The sequence below is a fragment of the Plecotus auritus genome (assembly GCF_963455305.1).
Source record: "Plecotus auritus genome assembly, chromosome: 5".
In the NCBI taxonomy this organism is placed as follows: domain Eukaryota; kingdom Metazoa; phylum Chordata; class Mammalia; order Chiroptera; family Vespertilionidae; genus Plecotus; species Plecotus auritus.
This window is the reverse complement of record NC_137776.1, coordinates 101,750,909-101,773,246: the sequence shown is the minus strand read 5'-3', so window position 1 is coordinate 101,773,246 and position 22,338 is coordinate 101,750,909.

Sequence of the window (22,338 nt, the reverse complement as noted above, 5' to 3'; positions counted from 1 at the left end):
TGGGAAACTGCCCTTCTGGGAGGTTAGGTACCTCCCGCTGCCTTCCTCAGTATAAACCACAGGAAGTTGGGGAGTTTCTATCCTCTTGGGATTCTCCAATGCATTCCCCTGGCTCTACCAGCCTTTACACTTGAACACTTCCAGCTGTTGGCCGGGCAGCAAGCCCTGATCTACCTGAGGTTTTCTGGCTGTTCACTAGGACAAGCATAACCACTCGGCCTCATTACCACTTCTGGCTTCCAGGTGACCCCTCCCCTTGATGATGTCAGAGGACTCAGTTGGTCCTGGCCCCAAAATCTTAACCACCTGAACACCTTAGGATGTCCACGTGGCCCTTCCCCCTTGATTATATCAGCACTTCCGGAAGGTACCAGGGCCCCAATTCCATAAACACCTGAGCACTTTAGCCTCCCGAGGTGGCCCCTTCCCCTTGATGACGTCAGCACTTCCGGCTGGTCCCCGGGCCACAAACCCATAAAAACCTGAGCACCTCAGCCTCGACACGTGGCCCCTTCCCCATGATTACGTCAGCACTTCCTGCCGGTCCACATTCCCTAACCCTTTATCCACCATAGCACTTCTTGCTCTTCACCTGGGTCTTACAATATCCTTGGTCTTCTCAGCCCTACGACTGCCTTCTGGCAAATCCCAATTGGTTATATGAACACTTTAAACTGGTTACTGAGACCCAACACTTGTTCATGTGACCATTTCCCACTGTTCCCCAGGCCCTTGGTCACCTCAAAAAGGAGCCAAACTGGCTGGCCCTAAGTTCATAAGAACTGGGGTGATTTTCCGATCTCTGGAAGTTGGATTAAAGGCTTAACACCCACAACCTCAGGTAAACTCTTGTCCACAGACTGCCACTTCTCCGGTGGAATGGTGTCCACCAGCGCGCCTCCAGCACTCCTTTCAGACAAGCCAGGTTGTCCATGAGGCCAGGGATCCACCAAGCTCTCTAAAATGGGGGCATCTCACCCTGCAGTTACCTGTGACTTGACAGACCTACAAAAGGGATTTGAAATATGGGAAACCGCAGTGATGAAACCCTGAAAACCCTTTCCAAACTGGGAGCAAAGGCCTGGCCCTCAATGGTCAAATATTTTATAGGGAACTGAGAACGAGCTTTTCGCTTAATTCCTGGGGAAATGTCCTTCCATGAGGAGAGCTACATTCTTGATGCCTACCAGAGTACGGACCACAAGAATTTCGGTAGTTTCTGAACTAACGGGATCCTCCAGTGTATTCCCCTGGCTCTACCAGGCTTTACACTTGACCACTTCCAGCTGTTGACCTGGCAGTAGGCCTGGTCTACCTGAGGTTTTCTGACTGTTCACTGGGACAAGTCCAACCACAAGGTCTCCTTATCACTTCTGGTTGTCAATGTGGCCCCTCCCCTTGATGCCATCAGCAGTCTCAGCTGGTGCTGGGACCGAAAATCTAAACCACCTGAACTACTTGGGCTTTCCACTGGGAACCTCCCCCATGATGACGTCATCACTTCTGGCCAATACCCGGACCCGAACTCATAACCACCTGAGCACTACAGCCTCTACACGTGCCCCGCCCCCACACCCCCGTGAATGCCATCAGCACTTCCTATAGGTACACGATCCCCAACCCTTAATCCACCAGAGCACTTCCAGCTGTTCACCTAGCCCTCACCATATCCTAGGTCACCTCAGCAGTTCTCAATCTCCACATGGCGCTTCCCCCTTGATGACATGAACACTTTAAACTGGTTATCGGGTCCAAACCCTTGTTCATTTGACTATTTCCCACTGTTCTTTAGGCTCTGGTTCACCTCACCAATGAGCGACACTGGCTGGCTACTTAGCTCTTAAGAATAGGGCTGATTTCCCAAGCTCTGGAATTTGGCTTCAGGACCTAAAACCCACAGCCCCAGGCAATCTTCCACTCACAGACTCCCTCTTCTCTGGTGGGATGTTGGCCAGCAGTTTGCCCCCAGCATTCCTTTAAGATAACCCTTGTTTTCCGTGAGGCCGGGATCCCCCTTGACCCTAAACACGGGGTCATCTCACCCTGCAGTGAGCCGTGACTCTGACAGCCCTGCATATGGGCTTTGAAATCCAGGAAATAGCAGTGTTGAGGCCCTGAAAACCCTTTCCAATCTGGGAACAAAGACCTGTCCCCTTCATGGTCACTTAAATGTCGTAGCGAACTGCGCGCCAGCTTTTTACTTAATTACTGGGAAACTGCCCTTCTGGGAGGTTAGGTACCTGCCGCTGCCTTCCTCAGTATAAACCACAGGAAGTTGGAGAGTTTCTATCCTCTTGGGATTCTCCAATGCATTCCCCTGGCTCTACCAGCCTTTACACTTGAACACTTCCAGCTGTTGGCTGGGCAGCAAGCCCTGATCTACCTGAGGTTTTCTGGCTGTTCACTAGGACAAGCATAACCACTCGGCCTCATTACCACTTCTGGCTTCCAGGTGACCCCTCCCCTTGATGATGTCAGAGGACTCAGTTGGTCCTGGCCCCAAAATCTTAACCACCTGAACACCTTAGGATGTCCACGTGGCCCTTCCCCCTTGATTATATCAGCACTTCCGGAAGGTACCAGGGCTCCAATTCCATAAACACCTGAGCACTTTAGCCTCCCGAGGTGGCCCCTTCCCCTTGATGACGTCAGCACTTCCGGCTGGTCCCCGGGCCACAAACCCATAAAAACCTGAGCACCTCAGCCTCGACACGTGGCCCCTTCCCCATGATTACGTCAGCACTTCCTGCCGGTCCACATTCCCTAACCCTTTATCCACCATAGCACTTCTTGCTCTTCACCTGGGTCTTACAATATCCTTGGTCTTCTCAGCCCTACGACTGCCTTCTGGCAAATCCCAATTGGTTATATGAACACTTTAAACTGGTTACTGAGACCCAACACTTGTTCATGTGACCATTTCCCACTGTTCCCCAGGCCCTTGGTCACCTCAAAAAGGAGCCAAACTGGCTGGCCCTAAGTTCATAAGAACTGGGGTGATTTTCCGATCTCTGGAAGTTGGATTAAAGGCTTAACACCCACAACCTCAGGTAAACTCTTGTCCACAGACTGCCACTTCTCCGGTGGAATGGTGTCCACCAGCGCGCCTCCAGCACTCCTTTCAGACAAGCCAGGTTGTCCATGAGGCCAGGGATCCACCAAGCTCTCTAAAATGGGGGCATCTCACCCTGCAGTTACCTGTGACTTGACAGACCTACAAAAGGGATTTGAAATATGGGAAACCGCAGTGATGAAACCCTGAAAACCCTTTCCAAACTGGGAGCAAAGGCCTGGCCCTCAATGGTCAAATATTTTACAGGGAACTGAGAACGAGCTTTTCGCTTAATTCCTGGGGAAATGTCCTTCCATGAGGAGAGCTACATTCTTGATGCCTACCAGAGTACGGACCACAAGAAGTTCGGTAGTTTCTGACCTAAGGGGATCCTCCAGTGTATTCCCCTGACTCTACCAGGCTTTACTTGACCACTTCCAGCTGTTGACCTGGCAGTAGGCCTGGTCTACCTGAGGTTTTCTGACTGTTCACTGGGACAAGTCCAACCACAAGGTCTCCTTATCACTTCTGGTTGTCAATGTGGCCCCTCCCCTTGATGCCATCAGCAGTCTCAGCTGGTCCTGGGACCGAAAATCTAAACCACCTGAACTACTTGGGCTTTCCACTGGGAACCTCCCCCATGATGACGTCATCACTTCTGGCCAATACCCGGACCCGAACTCATAACCACCTGAGCACTACAGCCTCTACACGTGCCCCGCCCCCACACCCCCGTGAATGCCATCAGCACTTCCTATAGGTACACGATCCCCAACCCTTAATCCACCAGAGCACTTCCAGCAGTTCACCTAGCCCTCACCATATCCTAGGTCACCTCAGCAGTTCTCACTGTCCACTCGGCGCTTCCCCCTTGATGACATGAACACTTTAAACTGGTTATCGGGTCCAAACCCTTGTTCATTTGACTATTTCCCACTGTTCTTTAGGCTCTGGTTCACCTCACCAATGAGCGACACTGGCTGGCTACTTAGCTCTTAAGAATAGGGCTGATTTCCCAAGCTCTGGAATTTGGCTTAAGGACCTAAAACCCACAGCCCCAGGCAATCTTCCACTCACAGACTCCCTCTTCTCTGGTGGGATGTTGGCCAGCAGTTTGCCCCCAGCATTCCTTTAAGATAACCCTTGTTTTCCGTGAGGCCGGGATCCCCCTTGACCCTAAACACGGGGTCATCTCACCCTGCAGTGACCCGTGACTCTGACAGCCCTGCATATGGGCTTTGAAATCCAGGAAATAGCAGTGTTGAGGCCCTGAAAACCCTTTCCAATCTGGGAACAAAGACCTGTCCCCTTCATGGTCACTTAAATGTCGTAGCGAACTGCGCGCCAGCTTTTTACTTAATTACTGGGAAACTGCCCTTCTGGGAGGTTAGGTACCTGCCGCTGCCTTCCTCAGTATAAACCACAGGAAGTTGGGGAGTTTCTATCCTCTTGGGATTCTCCAATGCATTCCCCTGGCTCTACCAGCCTTTACACTTGAACACTTCCAGCTGTTGGCCGGGCAGCAAGCCCTGATCTACCTGAGGTTTTCTGGCTGTTCACTAGGACAATCATAACCACTCGGCCTCGTTACCACTTCTGGCTTCCAGGTGACCCCTCCCCTTGATGATGTCAGAGGACTCAGTTGGTCCTGGCCCCAAAATCTTAACCACCTGAACACCTTAGGATGTCCACGTGGCCCTTCCCCCTTGATTATATCAGCACTTCCGGAAGGTACCAGGGCCCCAATACCATAAACACCTGAGCACTTTAGCCTCCCGAGGTGGCCCCTTCCCCTTGATGACGTCAGCACTTCCGGCTGGTCCCCGGGCCACAAACCCATAAACACCTGAGCACCTCAGCCTCGACACGTGACCCCTTCCCCATGATTAAGTCAGCACTTCCTGCCGGTCCACATTCCCTAACCCTTTATCCACCACAGCACTTCTTGCTCTTCACCTGGGCCTTACAATATCCTTGGTCTTCTCAGCCCTACGACTGCCTTCTGGCAAATCCCAATTGGTTATATGAACACTTTAAACTGGTTACTGAGACCCAAACCCTTGTTCATGTGACCATTTCCCACTGTTCCCCAGGCCCTTGGTCACCTCACAAAGGAGCCAAACTGGATGGCCCTAAGTTCAAAAGAACTGGGGTGATTTCTCGATCTCTGGAAGTTGGATTAAGGGCTTCTCACCCACAACCTCAGTTAAACTCTTGTCCACAGACTGCCTCTTCTCCGGTGGAATGGTGTCCAGCAGCGCGCCTCCAGCACTCCTTTCAGACAAGCCAGGGTGTCCATGAGGCCAGGGATCCACCAAGCTCTCTAAAATGGGGGCATCTCACCCTGCAGTTACCTGTGACTTGACAGACCTACAAAAGGGATTTGAAATATGGGAAACCGCAGTGATGAAACCCTGAAAACCCTTTCCAAACTGGGAGCAAAGGCCTGGCCCTCAATGGTCACTTATATTTTATAGGGAACTGAGAACGAGCTTTGCGCTTAATTCCTGGGGAAATGTCCTTCCATGAGGAGAGCTACATTCCTGATGCTTACCAGAGTATGGACCACAAGAAATTCGGTAGTTTCCGACCTCTTGGGATCCTCCAGTGTATTCTCCTGGCTCTACCAGCCTTTACTCTTGACCACTTCCAGCTGTTGACCTGGCAGTAGGCCTGGTCAACCTGAGGTTTTCTGACTGTTCACTGGGACAAGTCCAACCACAAGGTCTCCTTATCACTTCTGGCTGTCAACGTGGCCCCTCCCTTTGATGACGTCAGCAGTCTCAGTTGTTCCTGGGCCCGAAAATCTAAACAACCTGAACACCTTGGGCTTTCCACGGGGAACCTCCCCCATGATGACGTAATCAATTCTGGCCAATACCCGGACCCAAACACATAACCACCTGAGCACTACAGCCTCTACACGTGCCCCGCCCCCACACCCCCGTGAATGCCATCAGCACTCCCTATAGGTCCACGATCCCTAACCATTACTCCACCAGAGCTCTTCCGGCTGTTCACCTAGCCCACACCATATCCTAGGTCACCTCAGCAGTTCTCACTGTCCACGTGGCGCTTCCCCCTTGATGACATGAACACTTTAAACTGGTTATCGGATCCAAACCCTTGTTCATTTGACTATTTCCCACTGTTCTTTAGGCTCTGGTTCACCTCACCAATGAGCGACACTGTCTGGCTACTTAGCTCTTAAGAATAGGGCTGATTTCCCAAGCTCTGGAATTTGGCTTAAGGACCTAAAACCCACAGCCCCAGGCAATCTTCCACTCACAGACTCCCTCTTCTCTGGTGGGATGTTGGCCAGCAGTTTGCCCCCAGCATTCCTTTAAGATAACTCTTGTTTTCCGTGAGGCCGGGATCCCCCTTGACCCTAAACACGGGGTCATCTCACCCTGCAGTGACCTGTGACTCTGACAGCCCTGCATATGGGCTTTGAAATCCAGGAAATAGCAGTGTTGAGGCCCTGAAAACCCTTTCCAAACTGGGAACAAAGACCTGTCCCCTTCATGGTCACTTAAATGTCGTAGCGAACTGCGCGCCAGCTTTTTACTTAATTACTGGGAAACTGCCCTTCTGGGAGGTTAGGTACCTCCCGCTGCCTTCCAGAGTATAAACCATAGGAAGTTGCGGAGTTTCCATCCTCTTGGGATTCTCCAATGCATTCCCCTGGCTCTACCAGCCTTTACACTTGAACACTTCCAGCTTTTGGCCGGGCAGCAAGCCCTGATCTACCTGAGGTTTTCTGGCTGTTCACTAGGACAAGCACAACCACTCGGCCTCGTTACCACTTCTGGCTTCCAGGTGACCCCTCCCCTTGATGATGTCAGTGGACTCAGTCGGTCCTGGCCCCAAAATCTTAACCACCTGAGCACCTTAGTATGTCCACTTGGCCCTTCCCCCTTGATAATATCAGCACTTCCGGAATGTACCAGGGCCCCAATACCATAAACACCTGAGCACTTTAGCCTCCCGAGGTGGCCCCTTCCCCTTGATGACGTCAGCACTTCCGGCTGATCCCCGAGCCACAAACCCAAAAACAGCTGAGCACCTCAGCCTGGACACGTGGCCCCTTCCCCATGATTACGTCAGCACTTCCTGCCGGTCCACATTCCCTAACCCTTTATCCACCACAGCACTTCTTGCTCTTCACCTGGGCCTTACAATATCCTTGGTCTTCTCAGCCCTACGACTGCCTTCTGGCAAATCCCAATTGGTTATATGAACACTTTAAACTGGTTACTGATACCCAAACCCTTGTTCATGTGACCATTTCCCACTGTTCCCCAGGCCCTTGGTCACCTCACAAAGGAGCCAAACTGGCTGGCCCTAAGTTCATAAGAACTGGGGTGATTTCTCGATCTCTGGAAGTTGGATTAAGGGCTTATCACCCACAACCTCAGGTAAACTCTTGTCCACAGACTGCCTCTTCTCCGGTGGAATGGTGTCCAGCAGCGCGCCTCCAGCACTCCTTTCAGACAACCCAGGGTGTCCATGAGGCCAGGGATCCACCAAGCTCTCTAAAATGGGGGCATCTCACCCTGCAGTTACCTGTGACTTGACAGACCTACAAAAGGGATTTGAAATATGGGAAACCGCAGTGATGAAACCCTGAAAACCCTTTCCAAACTGGGAGCAAAGGCCTGGCCCTCAATGGTCACTTATATTTTATAAGGAACTGAGAACGAGCTTTTCCCTGAATTTCTGGGGAAATGTCCTTCCATGAGGAGAGCTACATTCTTGATGCCTACCAGAGTATGGACCACAAGAAGTTCGGTAGTTTCCGACCCCTTGGGATCCTCCAGTGTATTCTCCTGGCTCTACCAGCCTTTACACTTGACCACTTCCAGCTGTTGACCTGGCAGTAGGCCTGGTCTACCTGAGGTTTTCTGACTGTTCACTGGGACAAGTCCAACCACAAGGTCTCCTTATCACTTCTGGCTGTCAACGTGGCCCCTCCCCTTGATGACGTTAGCAGTCTCAGCTGGTCCTGGGCCCGAAAATCTAAACCACCTGAACATCTTGGGCTTTCCACTGGGAACCTCCCCCATGATGACGTCATCACTTCTGGCCAATACCCGGACCCAAACTCATAACCTCCTGAGCACTACAGCCTGTACACGTGCCCCGCCCCAACACCCCCGTGAATGACATCAGCACTTCCTATAGGTACAAGATCCCCAACCCTTAATCCACCAGAGCACTTCCAACTGTTCACCTATCCCTCACCATATCCTAGGTCACCTCAGCAGTTCTCACTGTCCACGTGGCCCTTCCCCCTTGATTACATGAACACTTTAAACTGGTTATCCGGTCCAAACCTTTGTTCATTTGACTATTTCCCACTGTTATTTAGGCTCTGGTTCACCTCACCAATGAGCGACACTGGCTGGCTACTTAGCTCTTAAGAATAGGGCTGATTTCCCAAGCTCTGGAATTTGGCTTAAGGACCTAAAACCCACAACCCAAGGCAACACTTGGCCTCCGTGAGGCCAGGGATCCCCCTTGCTGCCAAACATGGGGGCATCTCACCCTGCAGAAACCTGAGACTCTGACAGTCCTGCCTATGTCCTTTGAAATCTGGGAAACAACAGTGTTGAGGCCCTGAAAACCCTTTCCATACTGGGAGCAAGACCTACACCTTCTATGTACACTTAAATTTCGTAGCGAACTGAGGGCCACCTGTTGGCTTACTTCCTGAGGAATGTCCTTCTGAGAGTACTGGTACCTTCTAACTGCGGTCCAGAGTATGGACCACAGGAAGTTCGGGAGTTTCTGATCTCTTGGGATCCTCCAATGCATTCACCTGGCTCTACCACCCTTTACACTTGACCACTTGCAGCTGTTGACCTAGCAGCAAGCCCTGGTCTACCTGAGGATTTCTGGCTGTTCACTGGGACAACCCAACCACTCAGCCTCTTACCACTTCTGACTGTCCCCGTGGCACCTCCCCCTTAATGAAGTCAGCACCTCTGGCTGATCCCTGGTCCCCAAGCACTTGTCCAACAGAGCAGTTACAACTGTTCCCCTGGGCCAGCACATATCCTTTTTCACCTCACCATTTCAGGCTTTCTACCTGGCCCCTCCCCACTGATGATATGAACACTTTAATCTGGTCATCTGGCCCCAAACCTAGTTCACGTGACTATTTCTGGCTGTTCCCCAGGCCCTTGTTCTCCTCACCAATGAGCCACACTGGCCAGCTAAGATAAGGGTTGACTTTCCAATCTCTGCAAGTTGGCTTAAGTGCCCAACACCCAGAGCCCAACACACCTTATGCTCACAGACTGCCTAATCTCCAGTGGAGAGGGTGGCAAACAGGGGGCCGCCAGCACTCCTTTAAGACAATCATGGGCGTACATGAGTATAGGGACGCCCCATGCTCCCCATCATAGGAACATCTCATTCTGGACTAACCTGCGATGCAGACAGCCCTGTCTCTGGACTTTGAAATCCGGGAAAAAGCAGTGTTGAGGCCCAGAAAACCCTTTCCATACTGGGAGCAAACTCCTGACACTCCAGAGTAACTTACAGTTCCGGGCGCCCTGAGGGCCAGCTTTTTGCTTAATTCATGGGGAATGCACTTCCCTGAGGATAGGTACCTTCTCTGTGCCTTCCAGCGTATGGAACTCAGAAATTTGGGGCGTTTCCGAACTCTTGGGATCCTCCAATGCATTCACCTGGCTCTAAGAGCCTTTACACTAGACAACTTCCAGCTGTTGACCAGGCAGGAAGTCCTGGTCTACCTGAGGATTTCTGGCTGTTCACTGGGAAAATCCTAACCACTGGGCCTTGTTACCACTTCTGGCTATCCACGTGGCCCCTCCCCTAGATGACGTCAGCAGTCTCAGGTGGTCCCAGGTCCCCAAACCCTTACCCACATGAGCACTTCAGCCTCTCCACATGGCCCCTCCCGCTTGATGACCTCAGCATTTTCAGCCGGTCCCCAGTCCCCAAGCCCTTGTCTTCCAATGCATTTCCGTCTGTTCACCTGGGCCAGACCGCTACCTTGGTCACCTCAGCACTTCCGACTCTCCACCTGACCCCTCTCCACTGATGATATGAACACTTTAAACTGGTTACCGGGCCCCAACCCGTGTTCATGTCACTATTTCCCGCTGTTCCCCAGGCCCTTGTACACCTCACCAATGAGCCACACTGGCTGGCTACTTACCACCTAAGAAGAGGTGTGACTTCCCAATCTCTGGAAGTTGGCTTAAGGGCCTAACACCCACAGCCCCAGGTCACCTTCTGATCACAGACTTTCTCTTCTCCGGTGGGATGGTGGAAAGAAGGGAGCCGCCAGCACTCCTTTAAGACAACCCTAGGCGTCCCTGAGGCCATGGATACCCCATGCTCCCCAACATGGGGGCATCTCACCCTGGAGTGACCTGCAACTATGACAGCTCTGCCTGTGGGCTTTGAAATCTGGGAAACAGCAGTGTTGAGGCCCTGAAAATCCTTTCCAAACTGGGAGCAAAGACCTGCCCCCTCCATGGTCACTTAAATTTCGTAACGAACTGATGGCCAGCTTTTTGTTTACTTCCTGGGGAACGTCCTTCAGGAGGACAGGTACCTTCTGGCTGCCTGCCAGAGTATGGACCACAGGGAGTTGGGGAGTTTCTGATCTCTTGGGATCCTCCAATGCATTCACCTGGCTCTACCAGCCTTTACACTTGACCACTTCCAATTGTTGACCTGGCAGCAAGCCCTGGTCTACCTGAGGATTTCTTGCTGTTCACTAGGACAAGACCAACCACTTGGCCTCCTTACCACTTCTGGCTGTCCACATGGCCCCTCCGCTTGATGACTTCAGCAGTCTCAGCCTATCCTGGGCCCAAGTCCATAACTACCTGAGCACTTCATCCTCTACAGGTAGCCACTCCCTCTTGATGTTGTCAGAACTACCTGCCAGTCCCCATGCCCCAAACCCTTAACCACCTTAGCACTTCAGGCTGTCCACGTGGCTTCTCCCCTGTGATGATGTCAGCACTTCCAGTTGGTCCCCAGTCCCTAAGTCCTTATCCACCAGAGCACTGCCAGCTATACACCTGGCCAAACAATATCCTTGATCAGCTGAGCACTTCTGACTCTCCACCTGGCCCCTCCCCATTGAGGATATGAACACTTTCAATTGGTTAACGGGCCCCGACCCTTGTTCATGTGACTATTTCCTGCTGTTCCCCAGGCCCTTATTCGTCTCACCAATGAGCCACACTGGCTGCCTCTTAGCTCCTAAGAAGAGGGGTGACATCCCTATCTCTGCAATTTGTCTTCAGGTTCTAACACCCAGAGCCCCAGGTCACTTTATGCTCACAGACTGCCTAATCTCCAGTGGAGAGGGTAGCAAGCATGGGGCCGCCAGCACTCCTTTAAGACAATCATGGGCGTACATGACCATAGGGACGCCCCATGCTCCCCATGATAGGAACATCTCATTCTGGACTAACCTGCGATGCAGACAGCCCTGTCTCTGGACTTTGAAATCCGGGAAAAAGCAGTGTTGAGGCCCAGAAAACCCTTTCCATACTGGGAGCAAACTCCTGACACTCCAGAGTAACTTACAGTTCCGGGCGCCCTGAGGGCCAGCTTTTTGCTTAATTCATGGGGAATGCACTTCCCTGAGGATAGGTACCTTCTCTGTGCCTTCCAGCGTATGGAACTCAGAAATTTGGGGCGTTTCCGAACTCTTGGGATCCTCCAATGCATTCACCTGGCTCTAAGAGCCTTTACACTAGACAACTTCCAGCTGTTGACCAGGCAGGAAGTCCTGGTCTACCTGAGGATTTCTGGCTGTTCACTGGGAAAAGCCTAACCACTGGGCCTTGTTACCACTTCTGGCTATCCACGTGGCCCCTCCCCTTGATGACGTCAGCAGTCTCAGGTGGTCCCAGGTCCCCAAACCCTTACCCACATGAGCACTTCAGCCTCTCCACGTGGCCCCTCCCTCTAGAAGACATCAGCACTCACTGCAGGTCCCCGTACCCAAACCCTTAACCTCCTTAGCACTTCAGGCTGTCCACGTGCCCCTCCCCTGTGATGACGTCAGCAATCCGGGCCAGTCCTCAGTCCCCAAGTCCTTATCCACTAGAGCACTCCCTACTATACACCTGGGCCAGACCCTATCCTTGGTCACCTCAGCACTTCCAACTCTCCACCTTGCCCCTCCCCATTCATGATATGAGCACTTTAAACTGGTTACCGGGCCCCGTCCCTTGTTCATGTGACTATTTCCTGCTGTTCCCCAGGCCTTTATTCACCTCACCAATGAACCATGCTCGCTGGCTACTTAGTTCCTGTGAAGAAAGGTGACTTCCCAATCTCTGGAAGTTGGCTTAAGGGCCTAACACCCACCGGCTCAGGTCTCTTTCTGCGCACAGACAGCCACTTCTCTGGTGGGAGGGTGGCAAGCAGGGAGCCGCCAGCACTCCTTTAAGACAACACTTGGCGTCCATGAGACCAGGGATCCCTCTTGCTGCCCAACCTGGGGCATCTCACCCTGGAGAAACCTGAGACTCTGACAGCCCTGCCCTGGCCTTTGAAATCTGGGAAACAGCAGTGTTGAGACCCTGAAAACCCTTTCCATACTGGGAGCAAAGACCTGCCCCCTCTATGGACACCTAAATTTGGTAGTGAACTGAGGGCCACCTTTTGGCTTACGTCCTGAGGAACGTCCTTCTGAGAAGACTCGTACCTTCTAACTGCAGTCCAGAGTATGGACCACAGGAAGTTCGGGAGTTTCTGAACTCTTGGGATCCTCCAATGCATTCACCTGGGCCAGTGGGTGTTAGGCCTCCAATACATTCACCTGGCTCTACCAGCCTTTACACTTGACCACTCCCAGCTGTTGACCTGGCAGCAAGCCCTGGTCTACCTGAGGATTTCTGGCTGTTCACTGGGACAAGCCCAACCACTCGGACACGTTACAACTTCTGGCAGTCCAAGTGGCCCCTCCACGTCGAAGAAGTCAGCACTCCCTGCCATTACCCCAGCCCCAAACCCTTACCCACCATAGCACTGCAGGCTGTCCATGTGGCCCCTCCCCCATGATGACTTCAGCACTTCTGGCAGGTCCCCGCTCCAAAAGCCCTTATCCAATAGAGCACTTCCTGCTGTTCACCTGGGCAAGACCACATCCTTGGTCACCTCAGCACTTCCGATTCTCTACCTCGCACCTCCCCATTGATGATATGAACACTTTAAACTGGTTACCAGGTTCCACCCCTTGTTCATGTGACTATTTCTCGCTGTTCCCCAGGCCCTTGTTCGCCTCACCAATGAGCCACACTGGCTGGCTACTTATCTCCTAAGAAGAGGGGTGACTTCCCAATCTCTGGAAGTCAGCTTAAGGACCTAACACCCACAGCCCCAGGTCAACTTCTGCTCACAGACTACCTCTTCTCCGGTGGGAGGGTGGCAAGCAGGGAGCCTCCAGCACTCTTTTAAGACAACCCTGGGCATCCATGAGGCCAGGGATCCCCCAAATTCACCAACATGGGGTCATCTCACCCTGCAGTGACCTACGACTCTGACAGCCCTGCATATAGGCTTTGAAATCCAGCAAACAACAGTGTTGAGGCCCTCAAAACCCTTTCCAAACTGGGAGCAAAGACCTTACCTGTGCACGGTCACTTAAATTTCGTAGCTAACTGAGGGCCGGATTTTTGTTTACTTCCTGGCGAACATCCTTCTTAGAGGACTGGTACCTTCTAACTGAGGTCCAGAGTATGGACCACAGGAAGTTCAGGAGTTTCTGACCTCTTGGAATCCTCCAATGCATTCACCTGGCTCTACCAGCCTTTACACTTGACCACTTCCAGCTGTTGGCCTGGCAGAAAGCCCTAGTCCACCTGAGGATTTCTGGCTGTTCACTTGGACAAGCCCAACCACTCGAACTCGTTACAACTTCTGGCAGTCCAAGTGGCCCCTCCATGTCGAAGAAGTCAGCACTCCCTGCCCTTACCCAGACACCAAACCCTTACCCACCATATTGCTTCAGGCTGTCCATGTGGCCCCTCCCCCATGATGACTTCAGCACTTCTGGCAGGTCCCCCGTCCAAAAGCCCTTATCCAATAGAGCACTTCCTGCTGTTCACCTGGGCCAGACCCTATCCTTGGTCACCTCAGCACTTCTGACTCTCCACCTCGTACCTCCCCATTGATGATATGAACACTTTAAACTGGATACCGGGTTCCAACCCTTGTTCATGTGACTATTTCCTGCTGTTCCCCAGGCCCTTGTTCGCCTCACCAATGAGCCACACTGGCTGCCTACTTATCTCCTAAGAAGAGGGGTGACTTCCCAATCTCTGGAAGTCGGCTTAAGGACCTCACACCCACAGCCCCAGTTCACCTTCTGCTCACAGACTACCTTTTCCCCGGTGGGAGGGTGGCAAGCAGGGAGCCTCCAGTACTCCTTTGAAACAACACTGGGCGTGCATGAGGCCAGGGATCACACATGCTCCCCAAAATGGGGGCATCTCACCATGGAGTGACCCACGACTCTGAAAGCCCTGCCTGTGGGCTTTGAAATCCCGGAAACAGCACTGTTGACGCTCTGAAAACCCTTCCCATATGGGGAGCAAAGACCTGCCCCCTCCATGGTCACTTAAATTTCCAAAGGAACTGAGGGCCAGCTTTTTGCTTAATTCCTAGGGAACTTCAATTGGAGAGGACAGGTACCTTCTCGCAGACTTCCAGAGTAAGGACCACAGGAAGATGGGGACTTTCGGAACTCTTGGAAACTCTAATGCATTCCCCTAGCTCTACCAGCCTTACATTTGAGCAGTTCCAGTTGTTGACCTGGCAGCAAGCCCTGGTGTACCTCAGGATTTCTGGCTGTTCACTGGGACAAGCCCAACCACTCGGACTCCTTACCACTTCTGGCTGTCCACGTGGCCCCTCCCCTTCATGACGTCAACAGTCTCAGCTGGTCCTGGGCCCCAAAATCTTAACCACCTGAAACTTCGGGCTTTCCACGTGGCCCTTCACCCTTGATGACGTCAGCACTTCCGGCCTGTCCCTGGGCCCCAAACCCATAAGCACCTGAGGACCTCAACCTCTACACGTGGCCCCTCCCCCTTGGTGATGTCAGCACTCCCTGCTGGTCCCCAGTCCCCAAGCCATTATCCACCAGAGCACCTCCAGCTGTTCGCCTGGGCCAGACCATATCCTTGGTCACCTCAGCACTTCCGACTCTCCACCTGGCGCCTCCCCATTGACTATATGAACACTTTAAACTGGTTACCTGGTCCCAACCCTTGTTCATGTGACTATTTCCCGCTGTTCCCCAGGCCCTTGTTCACCTCAACAATGAACCACACTGGCTGGCTACTTAGCTCCTGAAAAGAGGGGTGATTTCCCTATCTCTGGAAGTTGGCTTAAGGGCCTAAAACCCACAGCCCCAGGTAACCTTCTGCTCACAGACTGCCTATTCCTCGGTTTGATGGTGGCCAGCAGGGCGCCCCCAGCACTCTTTTAAGACAACCCTGGACATCCATGAGGCCAGGGATCTCCCAAATTCACCAACATGGGGGCATCTCACCCTACAGTGACCTACGACTCTGACAGCCCTGCATATAGGCTTTGAAATTTGGCAAACAACAGTGTTGAGGCTCTCAAAACCCTTTCCAAACTGGGAGCAAAGACCTTACCTGTGCATGGTCACTTAAATTTCCATGCGAACTGAGGGCCAGCTTTTGCTTACTTCCTGGGGAACGTCCTTCTTAGAGGACTGGTACCTTCTAACTGAGGTCCAGAGTATGGACCACTGGAAGTTCGGGAATTTCTGACCTCTTGGAATCCTCCAATGCATTCACCTGGCTCTACCAGCCTTTACACTTGACCACTTCCAGCTGTTGACCTGGCAGCAAGCCCTGGTCTACCTGAGGATTTCTGGCTGTTCACTGGGACAAGCCCAACCACTCGGACTCGTTACAACTTCTGGCTGTCCATGTGGCCCCTCCCGTGATGACTTCAGCACTTCTGGCAGGTCCCCGGTCCAAAAGCCCTTATCCAATAGAGCACTTCCTGCTGTTCACCTGGGCCAGACCCTATCCTTGGTCACCTCAGCACTTCTGACTCTCCACCTTCCCCTCCCCATTGATGATATGAACACTTTAAACTGGATACCGGGTCCCAACCCTTGTTCATGTGACTATTTCCTGCTGTTCCCCAGGCCCTTGTTCGCCTCACCAATGAGCCACACTGGCTGGCTACTTATCTCCTAAGAAGAGGGGTGACTTCCCAATCTCTGGAAGTCGGCTTAAGGACCTCACACCCTCAGCCCCAGGTAAACTCTGCTCACAGACTAACTCTTCCCCGGTGGGAGAGTGGCAAGCAGGGAGCCTCCAGCACTCCTTTGAGACAACACTGGGCGTGCATGAGGCCAGGGATTCCCTATGTTCCCCAACATTGTGGCATCACACCCTGCAGTGACCTTAGACTCTGACAGCCATGCATATGGGCTTTGAAATCCGGGGAACAGCAGTGTTGAGGCCGTGAAAACCCTTTCCAAACTGGGAGCAAAGACCTGCCCCCTCCATGGTCACTTAAATTTCAAAACGAACTGAGGGCCAGCTTTTTGCTTAATTCCTGGGGAACGTCCTTCCGAGAGGACAGATACCTACTTATTGCCCTCCAGAGTAAGGACCACAGGAAGATGGGGACTTTCCGAACTCTTGGAAACTCTAATGCATTCACCGAGCTCTACCAGCCTTACATTTGAGCCGTTCCAGCTATTGACCTGGCAGCAAATCGTGGTGTACCTCAGGATTTCTGGCTGTTCACTGGGACAAGCCCAACCACTCGGACTCCTTACCACTTCTGGCTGTCCACGTGGCCCCTCCCCTTCATGATGTCAGCAGTCTCAGGTGGTCCCTGGCCCTAAATCTTAACCACCTGAACACTTTGTGCTGTCCATGTAGCCCCTCCCCCTTGATGACTTCAGCACATCGTCAGGTCCCTGGTCCCCAAGCCCTTGTCCACCACAGCACTTCTGGCTGTTCACCTGGGCCAGACCATATCCTTGGTCACCTCAGCACATCCAACTCTCTACCTCGGCCCTCCCCATTGATGATATGAACACTTTGAACTGGTTAACGCACCCCAACCCTTGTTCATGTGACTATTTCCCGCTGTTCCCCAGGCCCTTTTTTGCCTCACCATTGAGCCACACTGGCTGGCTACTTAGCTCCTAAGAAAAGGGCTGACTTCCCAATCTCTGGAATTTGGCTTAATGGCCTAACACCCACAGCCCCGTTCACCTTCTGCTCACAGACTGCCTCTTCCCCGGTGGAAGAGTGGCCAGAAGGGAGCCACCAGCACTCCCTTAAGACAACACTTGGCATCCATAAGGACAGGGAACACCCATGCTGCCCAACATAAGGGCATCTCACCCTAGAGAGACCTGTGACTCTGACAGCCCTGCCGATGGGCTATGAAATCCGGAAAACAGCACTGTTGAGGCCCTGAAAACCCTTTTGATACTGGGAGCAAAGTTCTGACATGAAGGTTCTACAAAGGTATTCCCAGAGTTTCATACGCATTCCTTGACATTTCCCTGGTCTGTCATTTTTACCTGTGAGAGTTTTAACATTTTCATATGGGTGTCTGAGCCTTATGAAATAGAATGTTAAAGTGTTTAACCAACCTCCTTTCAAATACACCAACTCATTTAGACTTAGTTAGAAATGTTACCAGTATGAAACTCAGTTCTCAGCTATTTGAACACGATTTCCCAGTAACTAAACAGTTTCCTTCAGATATTAAATCTCTTTGAACATGTATTCCTAGTGTATGAAGCACATTCCTAAATATTTGCCTCATCTATCATAGTTAATTCTCAGTGTAAGATTCAATTTTGTCCAGTGATTCCAGCTCATTCATTGTGAATTCCAAATGTTTATACACCATAACCCTAACACTAAACCTAAACCTAACCCTAACCCAACACTAACCCTACACCTGACCCTAGCCCTAACAAAAACCCTAACCTTAATATTAGCCCTAAACCTAGCCCTAATGCTAGCCTTACCCCTAACCCAAATCCTAGCCATAACACTAGACCGAACCTTAGCCCTAGCCCTAAGCCTAACCCTAACCCTAAACCTAACCCTAGCCCTAACACTATTCCTAACCTTAAACCTAACCCTAACCCTAACCTAGCCCTAACGCTAATCCTAGTTCTAGCCCTAACCCTAACCCTAACTCTAACACTTACCCTAACCTTAACCCTAACCCTAATACTAGCCCAAACCCTACCCCTACCCCTAACCCTAACGCTTACCGTAATTCTAGCTATAAACTGAACACTAACCCTAACCCTAAACCAAGCCCTAACCCTAACCCTAACCCTAACCTAGCCCTCACCCTATTCTAAACCTTAACCCTAACCCTAACCCTAGTCGTAGCCCTAGCCCTAAACATAACACTAACCAAAGCCCTAAACCTAACCCTACCCCAAACCCTACACCTAAACCAGGCCTAACCCTGACCCTAACCATATCCCTAACCCTAAACCTCAACCTAACCCTAATACTAGCCCTAACCCAAGCCCTAACCCTAGCCGTAGCCCTAACCCTAAGACTGACACTATTCCTAGCCCTAAACCTAACCCTAACCTTAAACCTAACCCGAACCTAAGCCTAACCCTAGGACAACCCTAACCCTAAACCTAGCCCTAACCCTAACTCTAACGCTAACCTTAACCCTAAAACTAGCCCTAACCCTAGCCTTAACCCTAACCCTCACCGTAACCCTAGACTTAACCATAAAACTAACCCTAATCCTAACAAGAAGCATAACATTAACACTAACCATAACCCTTGCCCTAACCCTATTCCTAACCTTAAAACTAACCCTAACCATTAACCCTAAACCGAGCACTAACCGCTCGATCTAGCCCTCGCCCTAACTCTAACCCTAACCCTAACCCTAGGAAAACCGTAACCGTAAACCTGGCCCTAACCCTAACCCTAATGCTAACCCTGACCCTAATACTAGCCGTAAATCAAGTCCTAATCCGAGCCTTAACCCTAAACGGAACCCTAACCCGAATGATAACCGTAACCCTAACCCTAACCCTAGGACAACCCTAACCCTAAACCTGGCCCTAACCCTAGCCCTAAACCTAAACCTAAACATAGCCCTAAACCTAGCCCTAACCCAAACCCTAAACCTAGACCTAACCCTAAACCTAATCCTAACCCTAACCCTAACCCTAATGCAAACTCTAAACCTAATAAAAGCCCTAAAACTAGCCCTAACCCTAACCCTAACCCTAGCCCTAACCTAGTCCTAACCCTAGCCCTAAACCAAGATCTAACCATAAATAAAAACCTAACCCTAACCCTAAACATAACCTTAATACTAGCCCTTAAACCAGCCCTAACCATGGACTTAAACCTAACCCTAACCCTAATCCTAAACCTAGCCCAATGCATAGCCCAAACCATAATCCTAAACTTAGGCCTAACACTAACCGTAATACTAGCCCTAAACCGAGTCCAAACCCTAGCCTTAACCATAACCATAACCCTAACCCTAACCCTAACCCTAACCTAACCCTAACCCTAACCCTAACCCGAGCCCTAAACCAAGATCTAACCCTAAATTAAATCCTAATCCTAACCCTAAATATAACCCTAATACTAGCCCTTAAAAGAGCCCTAGCCCTAACCCTAACCCTAACCCTAACCCTAGCTCAAACCCTAACCCTAACTCTAACCCTAAACCTACCCTAGCTCTAACCCTACCAGAGCATTAACCCTAACCCTAACCCTAACCCTAGGCCTAACCCTATCCCAAACCATAACCCTAGCCCTAGCCCTATCCCTAACAATAACCCTAACCCTAACCTTAGCCCTAGCCCTAAAGCTAACCTTACCCTAACCCTAAACCTATGCCTAAACATATCCCTAACCCTAACACTAAACCTAGCCCTAACCCTAACCTTAACATTAACCCTAAACCTAAACGTAGCCCTAGTACTAGCCCTAGCCTGAGCCCAAGCCCTAACCCTAACCCTAACCCTAACCCTAGCCCTAGCCCTAACCCTAACCCTAACCCTAACCCTAACCCTAACACTAACCCTCACCCTAACCCTAACCCTAACCCTAACCCTAGCCCTAGCCCTAAGCCTAACATTAACCCTAACCCTAGACCTAGCCTAACCCTAACCCTAACCCTAAACCTAACACTAACCATATTCCTAACCCTAACCATATTCCTAACCCTAACCCTAACCCTAACCCTAACACTAACCCTAACCTAACCCTAACCCTAACCATAAACATAACCCTAAACCTAGCCCTAAACCTAACCCTAACCCTAACACTAACCCTAACTCTAGCCCTAGCCCTAGCCCTACATTAAGGTTCCACAAACTTATACCAAGTGTCTAGTATTCCTAGACATTTCCTTGGTCTGTCATTTTGAGCTCTGAGACTTTAAACATTTTCATGCAGGTATGTGAGCCCTATGAACCTGAATGTTTAAGTGTTTAACAAACGTTTTTTCAAATAAGCCAACACATTGGGACTGAATTATAAGTATAAACAGTATGGCATTCTCTTCTCAGCGCTTTGAACGTGATTTGCCAGTGATTAAACAGTGTCCTTCAAATATTAAGGCTCTATGAATATGTATCCTTAGTGGTTCAAGCACATTCCTAAATATTTCCCTAGTCTATCATCGTGAATTCTCAGTGTTAGATTCCATTTTGTCCAGTGATTCAAGCCAATTCATTGAGATTTCCAAATGTTTAAACATAACCCCAACCTTAACCCTAACCCTAACCCTGACCCTAACCTTAACACAAATCCTAACCTTAATATTAGCCCTAACCAAAGCCTTAATGCTAGCCTTAACCCTAAACCTAACCCTAGACCTAACCCTAGCCCTAGCCATAACCCTAAAGCTAACCCTAATACTAGCCCTAAAGCTAACCCTAACCCTATTCCTAACCTTAAACCTCACCCTAACCCTAGCCTAACCCTAACCCTAACCCTAACCCTAACCCTAACCCTAGCCCTAACACTAGCACTAGCCCTAGCCAAACCTTAACGCTAACCCTAGCCATAACCCTAACCCTAACCATTACTCTAAACTGCATATCAGCTGTATGAAAATAACTACTTAAACTATGAGCCCTAAGAAAATGAATGTAAAAATGTATAACCAACCTTCTTTGAAAAACGCCAACTCATTGAGAATGTATTATAAATGTAACCAGTATCCAAATCAGTTCTCTACTCTTAGAACACAATTTCCCAGTGATTAAACTGTGTCCATCAGATATTATGGCTCTATGAACAGGTATACCTAGTGTTGCAAGTACATTCCTAAATATTTCCCTTGTCTATCATTGTGAATTCTGCATTTGATTGACTTTTTTTCCACTGTTTCAAGCTCCTTCATTGTGAATTCCAAGTATTTATACAGCATTTTTCCATATATACCAGCTCTTTTAACGTGAGTGATTATTATTCTGAAGACTATCATACATTTCACAGCTCATGGAATAAAAATTCTCAGTATTTCCACAGTGCACTAGAGGTATTAATGTTCTACAAACATATTCTCAGTGTTTTAGACACATTTCTAGACATTTCCCTAGTCAGTCATTTTTACCTGTGAGTTTTAATATTTTCATACGGGTATCTGAGCCCTATCAGATAAAATATTTAAGTGTTTAACCAACCTTCCTTCAAAAACAGCACTCATTTAGACTAAATTATAAATGTAATCAGTAACCACCTCAGTTCTCACGTCTTCAACACAATTTCCCAGTGACGAAACAGTTTCCTTCCGATACAAACGCTCTTTGATCCTGTATTCCTAGTATATGAAGCACATTCCTAAATATTTCCCTTGTCTATCAGTGTGAATTCTCAGAGTTTGATTCACTATTCTGTAGAGATTCTAGTTCATTCCTTATGAAATCCACTTGTTTATACAGCCATTCCCTATATAAGAGAGTTCTTTCAACGTAAATTATTACTACTTTGAACACTAGAATAACTATCATTTTGATTCCTAAGAGATTTGAATACTTTCATGCTGTTATATCGATCCATGAAAGCGAAGATTTAAGTGTTTAACTTAAAAGCTCCAACTCGTTTTGACAGAATAATAAATATAAACATTATGGCACTCACCTCTCAGCTTTTTGAACACGATTTCCCAGTGAGTAAATTGTGTCCTTCAGATATTAAAGATCTCTGAACAAGTAATTCCAGGGTATGAAGCCTTACTCTAAATATTACCCTAGT